The sequence below is a fragment of the Chamaea fasciata genome, unplaced genomic scaffold (assembly GCF_029207755.1).
Source record: "Chamaea fasciata isolate MVZ Bird 193981 ecotype frontalis unplaced genomic scaffold, bChaFas1.0.hap1 SCAF_311, whole genome shotgun sequence".
NCBI classification, from domain to species: Eukaryota; Metazoa; Chordata; class Aves; order Passeriformes; family Sylviidae; genus Chamaea; species Chamaea fasciata.
Genome location: NW_027094396.1, coordinates 57418 through 68589, shown reverse-complemented (window position 1 = coordinate 68589; position 11172 = coordinate 57418). Strand labels below are relative to the sequence as shown.

Here is an 11172-nt window from a genome sequence, read left to right as displayed (position 1 = left end):
CTGACCCGTCAGCTGCTATCATTGACCAGCAACAGGAATCAGCATCCATGCCCACACGGACCTGTTTTTTGCAGACTGTTTTCCCTCTTGGAATTACATTTCTTTTATACCTTTTGTTCCAGTTTAGTCCTTGAAAGGGAAGTTTCTTAGAAGGAGTGTGAGTGTTGTAGTGTCAGAAAACCTCATAGAGTAACCATGCTCCGTGCTACCCACCCCTGCCCCCATCCCAAGAAAGACACTGCTTCTGCTGTGGGAAGCCATGAGCCTGGGTGGATATGGGTAAACTGGTTTAAAACTGGATTTAAAAAGCCATGGAATTTCCTAGTTCCTCCCACCACTGCCTCGTAACGAGTGATAAGAACAAGACAAGGCACCTGTCTGGTCCGCATCCTCTTCCGTCGCTGGTGACAGGCACAGGGATTTCACAGGCTTGTGGAAGGTGCTGGACAGGGCCTGCTCCTCCAGTAGCTGCAACATGATGGAACTGAGCACTCCGAGCTCCCTGGAGAGCCCAGCTGAGGCGCTGCTGGCCTGGCTGAGCCGGGTGTAAAGCCTGAAGAGGTCGTTCCTCAGTGTCTCATCCCTGAGCATCACGTGCGCAGCCGGCAGGCATGGTGGGACGTGGTTCCGCAGCCACCTCAGGGCTGGGGACACGTCCTGCTCCCTGAGGAGGCTCTGCCTGGCCAGGGACCTCAGCAGCCCCTCGGTGACCACGTGAGTGGACGCACAGGTGACGGCCACTGCCTCGCCCCCAGGTTCACCAGCTCTGAGGGTCTCCCCTCCCTGTGTGGAGGGTGGTGCTGGGAAAACAGGGGCCCAATGGGCTGCATTTCTTCAGCTCAGACACTTCCACGTCTGCAGCAGTGTCACCTTCTTCCTCGTTTTTTTTCTGAGAGTGATGATTTTTCTGATGAGATGAGGCTTGAGATTTGTTCTTGTCTTTAGTATTTTCTGTAAGAAGAAAACCCCACCAAAACAAACATCAGATACTCCAAAGGATTTTCCTGATACAAACTTGTGCAAGTAAGGTGCTCTCCTGTGTTGATTCAGTTTTTACCATGGTAGGCACCAGCCTCGTTAAGCAGCCAGATGGAGTCTGCGCTGTTCCAATGGGCTCCGGGAGCTCCCAGGGACTCCAGTGTGGAGAGTGTGATTGATAACTGGCTAGCTGCAAAAGGTCACGCAGACATGAGAGAGCTTTGCTGAGCACACAGGCACTCTCATGAAAACCAGCAAGGCAGTAAGCTTCGTATGTCCTTGAGCACAGCTGCTATACGATAACAAGACCTTGTAGCTGAAAGATATGAGGGAGAAGCACGGTAAAACTAAAACTTACTCAAACTATGTAACCACAAAGAAATGTAGAAAGAGGCGTAGCTGACTTTTAGTCTGAGCACCAATCCTGAGCTTAACTTTTGCAATATGTATGAGCTGATTATAGAAGATATAAATGTGTGTATGCTACCTGAAATAAACGAGATTTGCTGACCATGATAGCATGAGGCTCTTCTCCTGCGGCTCCGGTTAACCCAACATCTGGCGCCCGAACAGGCTTCTCCCCTACCCTCTCTAGAGCTGCATTGGGGTCGGGTCCCTTTGGACGGCGGATTTACGCCCGGGGTGGTCACATCGATGCGCCCTGCCGCTACGCGCTGCCGACGCCTGGGGGTTTGCAACGGTACCGGTGAGTATGGAAAGGCAAGCAGCGTATGATCTCTTTACTGCTTTTCTTAGAAAGCGGGGATTTAAGGGGCTTGACTTAGATAAGGAGCTCCCCCCTCTTTTGAGCCATGCTACCTCTTATGGCTCTTTTGCTAACCCCCATACTGTTCATGAATTAGCCGAATGGCGCAGGTATGGGGATAAGCTTTGGGAATTAGTGCTAGATGATGATAAGCCAGCAAAAAAGATGAGCAAGTTGTGGAGAACTGTGCATAATGAATTGCTTATGTGTCAGGCGGAGAAGAAAGCTGTCGATAATGCTCGTGAAATGCACACTAGGAATAGGGCTTATGGGGATGACCCTTCCGCTCCAAACCCTCCGGTCTTTGCAACCGTTGACCTCCCGTCATCTGACTCTGTAGAGCCGGCCAGTACACCCACCGTTCAGCCCTCGCCACAGCCCTCTGCTCCACTAATGCCTTCACCCCCTACCCCCATGAATGCAGAGGCTAGGAATGCCCCTCCCTGTCCTGTTGCCACGGAGCCGTTCCCCGGAGCCTTATCGGACCTCGCGGAGGCTATGGCACGAGAAAGACGGGAGGTATGGGCGGCACTGGCAAATCAGGGCTGGCGGGAGGGAGATACGGATCTGGCCGCGGCAGCTCAGGAGCAGATGTCGTCCCCCCTCGCCCTCCCAGTTATCTTTCACAACAACCCACAGGGAGGGCAACGGGCGGAGGTTACTAATTTAGACTGGAAACTTTTGTCACAACTACGATCTACCGTAGCGAGCTATGGGGTCACAAGCGAACCCGCTAAACAAATGTTAGAATTCCTTTTTAATATGAATCTCCTGTTGCCCGCAGATGTTAGAGGTCTTTCTCGTTTAATTTATACCCCACATCAAAGGTTACTGTTTGAAGCCCGATGGAGGGAAGAGGCGGCTGCAAGTGCCGCACTCCCTCGACCCCAAGGAGACCCCTTACTCGGCATTACCGTTGACGAGCTTATGGGTCAAGGACCGCTTCATAGAGTAGAGGCTCAAGCTACCCTAGGTCCTGATAAATTGAGAGAGGCCATGGCAGTAGCTAAAAGAGCTATGGAGAAAATTAGAGCTCCAGGAGGTGTTCCTCTTTATATGGGGATAAAACAGGGGAGGGAGGAGCCTCTTGGCCCCTTTGTGGACAAGATCATTGATGCTTTAAGTAAAGCAGGCATTGCTGAGCACATGCAAGATGCCCTAGTTAAACAATGTATCTTGCAGAATGGGAATGCTAACACTCGTTCCCTCATAGCTTCAGCCCCTGGGAATTGGAATGTTCAAGATTTGTTAGATAAAGCGGCAGCCATGCCTTCCGGCACTCAGGTATTTGTGGTAGAAGCGCTGCAAAAGATAGGTGAGGGGTTACAACAGCAGGCTCAGGCTTTTAGAGAACAAGCAGTATCAGCTCAGACTCAGGTTTTAGCTGCCCTCGCACCCCTCCAAGCGGCGACAGTGCGTCAAAGCCCCAATACCGGTGGGAGGATGAAGTGTTTCCGCTGCGGAAAGCCGGGACACATCCGCCGCGAATGTGGCGCCACGGGCGTATGGTGCGGCAAGTGCCGATCCAATACCCACAACAGCACCGCTTGCCGATCTGGATCGGGAAACTCCAAGACCAGCGCGAAACTGGGCCGCGCCGGGACACAAATAGTTCCAGCCACACCATCGATGGGCAACTCTTGCCAGCAACCTCCGGCAGCCTCGGATTGGACCTAGCAGCAGCAGTAAAAGTTACCCTATATAACAGCAGTCCACATGTGATTTCTACCGGAATTTTTGGACCTATTCTCATTAATGGACAACCCACAGGAGGACTCATTTTAGGTCGATCGTCTGGGTCTGTTTTGGGCCTAATGGTAGAACCTGGAGTTATCGACGCTGATGCTGAAGGAGAGATTTTTGTTATAGCTCATACACTTTTCCCGCCGGTGAACATTCCAAAAGGCCAACGGATCACCCAGTTCATACCTCTACCGCAATTAACTATGAGCATACCACCACGATCTGATGAGCCGCGCGGAAAAAAATGCCTTGGCTCCTCAGGAGGTATCACTCTTCCTGTCATAGACTTATCTACAAGACCCAAAAGGATTTGCTGTTTATGTTACCAAGGACAAACGATCATTTTGCATAAGGCATTGTTGGACACAGGGGCGGATACATGTATTATTGATACGGCCAAATACCCAAAGACGTGGCCGCTTTTACCAGCTAATACCACAGTTTCTGGCATTGGTAGCATTAAGCTTGCACAACGATCCCCCATTCTTGCTGTAGAGATCGACGGCAAACAAGCTAAAGCAGTGTTTTCGCTGACACCCCTGCCATCGGAGGTCGATTGCATCCTGGGAAGGGATGTTCTGACACAATTGGGATACGTACTTACCGATCGCCCTTTATTGTGATGGCCATTGCTTGGACATTCCCTCTACCATTGACCTGGACCTCTGATGACCCCGTGGTAGTTAAGCAGTGGCCGTTAAAAAGGGAAAATCTTGAGCAGGCACACCGCTTAGTTGCGGAACAACTACAGCTTAAACACCTTCGCCCATCAACTAGCCCATGGAATACGCCTATTTTTGTTATAAAGAAAAAATCAGGAAGTTATCGTCTGCTACAGGACTTGCGAGCAGTCAATCAGCAGATGGAGCCAATGGGAGCTCTACAACCAGGGCTCCCTAATCCAGCTATGCTACCACAGGATTGGCCTATTCTTGTTATAGATTTGAAGGATTGCTTTTTTACGATACCCCTACATCCAAAGGATACTAAGAGGTTTGCATTTACCTTGCCTTCCCTTAATAGGGGTGAACCTGATAAGCGCTTTGAATGGACAGTTTTGCCACAAGAAATGCGCAACTCGCCTACCTTGTGTCAGCTATATGTTGACACAGCTCTGCAACCTGTTAGACAAGCGATGCCTAAAACAATTATTTACCATTACATGGATGATATTTTGTTTGCCCAAAGCTCGCCTTTTACAGTCATACAGGTACAATCCATCATTGCCATGTTGAGAAATTATGGCCTTATGGTTTCTGATGAAAAAATTCAAACCCATGCACCATGGAAGTATTTGGGATGGACAATTACACAGAGACAAATACGCCCGCAAAAACTTACCATCCAGGCTCCACCGTCCACTTTGCATGAAGCACAAAAACTATTGGGAGACCTCCAATGGCTTAAGCCTGTAGTTGGCATTCCTAACACCCTTCTAGAAGCGTTGCGCCCCCTCTTAAAAGGCACGGACCCCTGTGCTCCGGTTATACTTTCTGCAGACCAAATCAGTGCCCTTCAAAGTATTTTGTGGTGTGTTGCCAATGGCTTTGTCACCAGGTACGATCCATCCCTTTCTGTTTCACTGACTATTTGGAATAACAAAGATCACCTTCTAGGAGCTATTACGCAGAAAAAGAAAACGGGGGAGAGGCCAGGAAATATGGAGGACTTGGGGGTCCTGGAATGGATTAGCCCTCCCTTACAGCAAAGAAAAACAATTACACAAAAAATTGAAAAACTTGCCTTGTTAATTATGAAAGGCCGATTACGCACAATAGAGCTAAGTGGCAAGGAACCTAGTGTGATACATCTACCTATGGAAAAAGTGTCTCTGGACTGGTTTCTGCTCAACTCCGCAGAATTGGCAGAGGCATTACTACAAGCACCGAGTTTTGTTACAACAGGCCCTCTTAAACCGAAATTATTGCACTGGCTAGGAGAATGGCAATTAATTACTAAACCTTTGAGAGAAGACCAACCTATTCCACACGCAATTACAGCTTTTACTGATGCAGGAAAGCGCTCCCGCCGAGCAGCAGCTACTTGGAACAAGGCAGGCCAGTGGCATCATCATGTGATTCCAGCAAGCCCACAGGACAATCTCCAGACGTTAGAACTATTGGCAGTTATATGGGCTTTTCAAACCTTCCGAGAACCTGTTAATGTAGTTTCTGACTCACTTTATGTAGTGGGAGTTGTCTCCAGAATTATAACGCAAGTCTCAAAGAAGTTAACAACCCCCGACTGAGTGAACTTTTCATGCAACTTCAGCGCACATTACAGGCTGGTTAAAACATTTGATACAAGTAGTGCTTGTGATTTTGCTTGTAATTGTTGTTTTGCTTTTAGTTTTGCCTTGTGTGTTGCAATGTTTGCAGCGTATGGTATTGTCAATGTTTGATAATTTTAAGATAACAATGATAGCAGTAAAAGAAAACGGGGGAAGTGTGGAGAGTGTGATTGATAACTGGCTAGCTGCAAAAGGTCACGCAGACATGAGAGAGCTTTGCTGAGCACACAGGCACTCTCATGAAAACCAGCAAGGCAGTAAGCTTCGTATGTCCTTGAGCACAGCTGCTATACGATAACAAGACCTTGTAGCTGAAAGATATGAGGGAGAAGCACGGTAAAACTAAAACTTACTCAAACTATGTAACCACAAAGAAATGTAGAAAGAGGCGTAGCTGACTTTTAGTCTGAGCACCAATCCTGAGCTTAACTTTTGCAATATGTATGAGCTGATTATAGAAGATATAAATGTGTGTATGCTACCTGAAATAAACGAGATTTGCTGACCATGATAGCATGAGGCTCTTCTCCTGCGGCTCCGGTTAACCCAACACTCCAGGCTGGAACTCTATTCCAAACTGGATCCCCCGGCCTGGAGGTGAGAGAAGCTCCCGAAGGCTTACTTTATTCCCCATGGATTCAAATAGCTAAATCCTCCTTTCAAAGAAATAACACCCAAATTCACTACTCAAGACACAAATTGAGGGTGAAAAAAGCCATTCATCTACCAGAGATAAAGAAATCCTCCTGGCCTTAATAGAATTCAAACTAAACAGAGGATGAAATGCAAACCGACTAAAACAAAGTACTTATCAAATACGTTTGATTAATGTGGCCAAAACATACAGAAATTCATTTACAAGCTGAATAGGAAGAAATTTCCTCTTCACCTGGGATTGATTCTTGTTTTCTCTCATCTAAATTTGTTAGCCCCAGAGTATGGAGTAAGGAAATCATTTTATTTATCACTTTGTTTTCCAGAAACCTGAAAAAAACCCCAAAACTAACCAAACAACAACAAAACAAAAGAGAAAACCACGTTTGGAAGGCAGATGCTCACCAGCAGCTGGTCCATCACCTACAGGCGACCATATCCTAGTGCACTTGCCTGAAACTGTCAGGGCGCTCTGTGCAGAAGAGATTTTTGGTGGATGTAAATGTATGTGAGGGAGAGGCAAGGGGAGGAGGAATGTTCTAGACAGCTCAAAGCCATTACTGTGCCACTTCCTGTGCAGCAGGTCCTGTGACAGGATGTGAATTGAGGGTGTTCGTATTAGTGTCTTTACCTTTTAAATTCCAAAGTGCCATTTTGCTTTCTCAGTTTTTCAAGGAAGTGGTTTTCAATTCATGAAGCCCCTCCACCATCATCCCTCCTACCACAACCTGAAAGCATCTTGATTCTGTTTTCAAAACCACAAGGGACACTTCAGAGTTCAGCAAGTTGTGCCAGTCCAGCCCTTGGTGCGTCTGGCTCCCTGCCTGTCACTTTTCATACTCAGTCATGCAATTACTCTACCGTGGACAGCCAAATTGTTCCCACTTCTCCTGTATTTCTCTGCTTACCTTTTCTCTAAGCTGTGCAGGACCCATGTGAGGTGGCTGTGATCCTGGATCAGCTCATAGGCAGCTCTGCTGGCATGGGCAGCACTTTGGAATATCTCCAGCATACAACTCTGAAACAGAAAATATAACTTGTTCTTTTACCATCAAGATCTAATTATCTAACTTGGAATTAGCAACTGGATCAACTTCAAGGTGAAATGAACACCACCTGCTCTCAGCAACTCCAGGGAAGGAAAGACATTCTCTGTTCAAAGCTACTCTTACAAGAAGTCTCCAGGTAGCGAGAGGATTTTGTCCTTTTGTCCAAGATTTTGATACCTGAAATACTCAGGGTGGATGCTCCCAAACCTGAGAGCTACTGGCACATGAGTTTCCCTCCTGCTGAAGCGCAGTTCAGGTAACAAATGTGCTGCCTGGGGAATGGAGAGCCCCAAAAAAGAAAAGGCCCTGACTGTAGGCACAAAGGCACGGTGCCCACGTGAGGCTCTGTGATGGCAGCAACCTGTTCCAGTTGATAAGGGTTTTACTGGTTTAGACATAAGCAATATGTCTTAGATATATTGCATAGTTTAGACATAAGCAATTTTTTTCCCCCTCCACACATCCAGAAAATCAACAAGGAACAGGTTTTCAAGAAGACGGAGGCAGAGTCAGCTGCTCCTTTTTACTTTGTGCTTGAGATCTCAAAGCCATGCAAACTTCTGTGCTTTGGGGTGTTTCGGTGCTTTCCTTTTAAATTCTTACCTGGGAGCCCTCATCACACAAAGGACTGTTGAAAAAGCAGAGAATGACCTGGAAAATCCTCTGGCAGTCATGAAGCTCACCGCAATGTTTGTCACGCAGCCCTTCCCCAAGACATCCAAGGATCTGCTCACGCTGTGCTTTGTACTGGAAGCCGCAAAGAAAAATACCACCATCAGACATTTAGGCATTTCCAAAAAATAACTGCCCCTAAGAGCATAAAACCTGGTTCCCTGCCAGTGCCAGCTCAGGGCTTACCACAGCTTGTTCTGAACTTCTACAATTCCATTTCCACTGCATGTTTGGGCTGCAGACTGATTGTTCCTGATGGATGTTAGGGATTAAATTTGGAAGGAGTGGAAATTGGGAAGTTGCTATTCCTAAAACACTTCAGTGGAACTCAACATTACTAATCTAAACTCAGAGATGAATGGAAGCTAGCTGGGGCAGAATATGCTGTTTATTGCGCTCACAGAGCATACACAGCACAACTCACTGTGTGTTAGTATGAAGAAAACAACAAAGCCACCACAGGAATAGCAGTTTAAATTCCAATATGAAACAAAAGAAAGATGCTTCTAAATAACCACCGAGGGGAGAATAAGATTTCAATGTATTTTTATGGCCTTTTTCCATAAATTTCTGAAGAATTACTGGATACCTAAAACGGTACACTTACCTCAGAATCAAAACTGTAGAAAAGCTGGAAAAAACTGGTACTTTCCTCAGGTCCGAGTACTGATGTGACAGAAGAAATCTGTTTACCTTTATGTACATGTGCTCCTCTGTGAAGAGAAGAAGGTGGCATCATTTCTGCCACTCCAACAAACGGACTTGACTCACTGCCTCAGGTCAATGATAAGCTATTCAAACATTGTTTCAAGAATCCCAGGCTTGGAATTCTCAGCAACTGCTCAGCCTGGCTACTTCAAGGTATTTCCCACCCAGGGAACCCAGCGCACCCAGCCTGAAACACCACATTTGCTACAAAGCCGATCAAAAACTTGCACACACAGAGGACACGAGGCTCTAGCGAGCCCTCTTCGGGCAGCGGCAGCTCCCGGGGGGATGTGAACAGCAGACCCCGCTCCCAGCTGGCTCAGCCCGGACTCCCTGCAGCCCTCAGCCAGAGCTGCGGGAAGCTGAAACTGTCCCCGGGAAGCCCTGCCCGGACAACCGGAGCGTCCCCCCCACAACCCCTCTGCTTACCTCGGCCTCGCTCAGCTTTGCAGCAGAGAGCAGCTGCCTCCTGCTGCTGGCTACAGGACGGGGACGGCTCGGGGCAGCTCCGCCGACGGTTCTGCCAGAATGATTTTGTGTTTTCCTCCATTTCTCCGGGGCTGGAGGGCTGCAGGAAGGGGCGTGTGGGGACGGCGGGGAGCGGCGGGAACGTGGGGAACGGGACGGGCGCCCGGCACAAGGGCCACGCCCAGGCCACAGGCAGTGGCAGGACCTCGGCAGAGAGAGGCGTCCCCGCCGCTGCCTGTCAGCGCCGGCCCGGCTCCCGCCCACCCGTGGCGCCGGTGAGCCCACAGCCCGTGGCCGCGCACCTGGAAATGACGCCGAAAATCGCGACCGGGCGGCGCCGTGGTCGGGGCAGGGCACAAGCAAGTCAGGTAGACGCCCCCGGGGTCCTTGCCTTTTTCCCGCCGTCTTTGGAAGGTCAAGCGCGTCGTGCCGAGCCGCCATCTTGGAAGTGACATCACATGATCTCTGCCCTTCTTTGCTGCTGTCTTGGTTGTGGGTGAAGCCATTTACGGTCGTCCCACCATCTTTTTTATGGCATACCTAAGGCCCCCCGGCGCCTTAAAGAGGCACCTGACTAATTCGACTGCCTGAACACAGCCACAGCACTGCCGAGCCCACATCCTGTGTCCGCACACCTGGAAATGCTGTGTAAAGTTGTGCCCAGGCGGCGCCGTGGTCGGGGTCGCGCACAGGCAGTTGCCTGCCATGCACCCGGGGTTTCTGCATTTTTCCCGCCTATTTTCCCGCAAACTTTGGACGGTCGGGCGGCAGCACTGTCCCCAAGCTCACAGCCCGGGGCTGCCACGGACCTCGGGGACGGGCGACAGCTGCAGTGCCCCTCCCTATCCACAGGACGGCAGCACTGCCGCACAGCTCGGCCCGGGGATGCCGGGGGGGATCGCTGCAGTACCACTCTCTGTCCACACGGTGACAGCCCTGCCGCACAGTTCGGCCGGGGACACGCATAGGGGACAGGCAGAGAACAGAGGCAAAAAAGCACGTGGCCAAAAATCCTCTCAAATAAATGCCCCAAAAGACCCTCAACCACAACTTCAAACATCCTGCCTCTAACAAAATTCAACCCAAAAAAGCCTTTAGTTTAAGCTTTGTTCCACAAAAAATAAAATTTTTGTATTTATTTTTTTTATATTTTATCATTACCATTTAACTTTTATATTCATATCTACACCTACTATATATATTATAATATATCTCACATGCAATATTGTAATTAGTTATATAATGGATATTTTTTGTATTTTCTATTTCTATTTTTGTTCCTTATATTTTTCTATTTTTGTATTTATTTTTTAAATTTGTGTTTATTTGTTTATATTTTAAATGATATGAATTCATTTACCTAACACATCAGAACCACCATTATTTATAATAAATGAGCCTGGTTTTCTAAAGGGGTAAAGATTTGATTTTTATTTAAATAATATTGGCATACTTTCTCTTTCTGTGCTCTTTCTTGGGGGGGGTGGTTGTAGGGGCTTTTGTTTCAGATTTTTTTTTCTCTTTGTTTTGTTCTGGATTTCTTTATTAGTAAACAAGGAGGTGCAGAGAGTTACAAAAGATAATGTCAACTTTGTTTTATTGCTACCTCTGAAATACACCTTGACACCAAGTTACGGCTCGTAATACTGTGCATGGGTAGAATTAGCCGTGTTAGGGGGTTGAAAGGAAAAAAATGGCACCATGGTGGTGAATAGTGTGAAATAGCTTCTGATTTACCAACATGCATCTGGTAGATTTCCTTGGAAATGTGCTCTAAGACGTTCAAAAATTCTAATCAGGATGGAAATTTGGAAAAAATAAATATTCCCTTACTAGAAGCAGAG

General features: G+C 47.9%; 1 long non-coding RNA gene across 1 annotated transcript; it reads right to left on the bottom strand.

Moving 5' to 3' along the window:
• Window positions 1-827: 827 nt before the first annotated feature.
• LOC136305204 (uncharacterized) lies at window positions 828-9433 on the bottom strand. The gene is made up of 5 exons (XR_010725139.1): window positions 9290-9433; window positions 8760-8865; window positions 8084-8227; window positions 7340-7449; window positions 828-951 (listed from the first exon to the last, which is right to left on the bottom strand). It is a non-coding gene; the product is annotated as an uncharacterized lncRNA (long non-coding RNA).
• Window positions 9434-11172: the final 1739 nt, after the last annotated feature.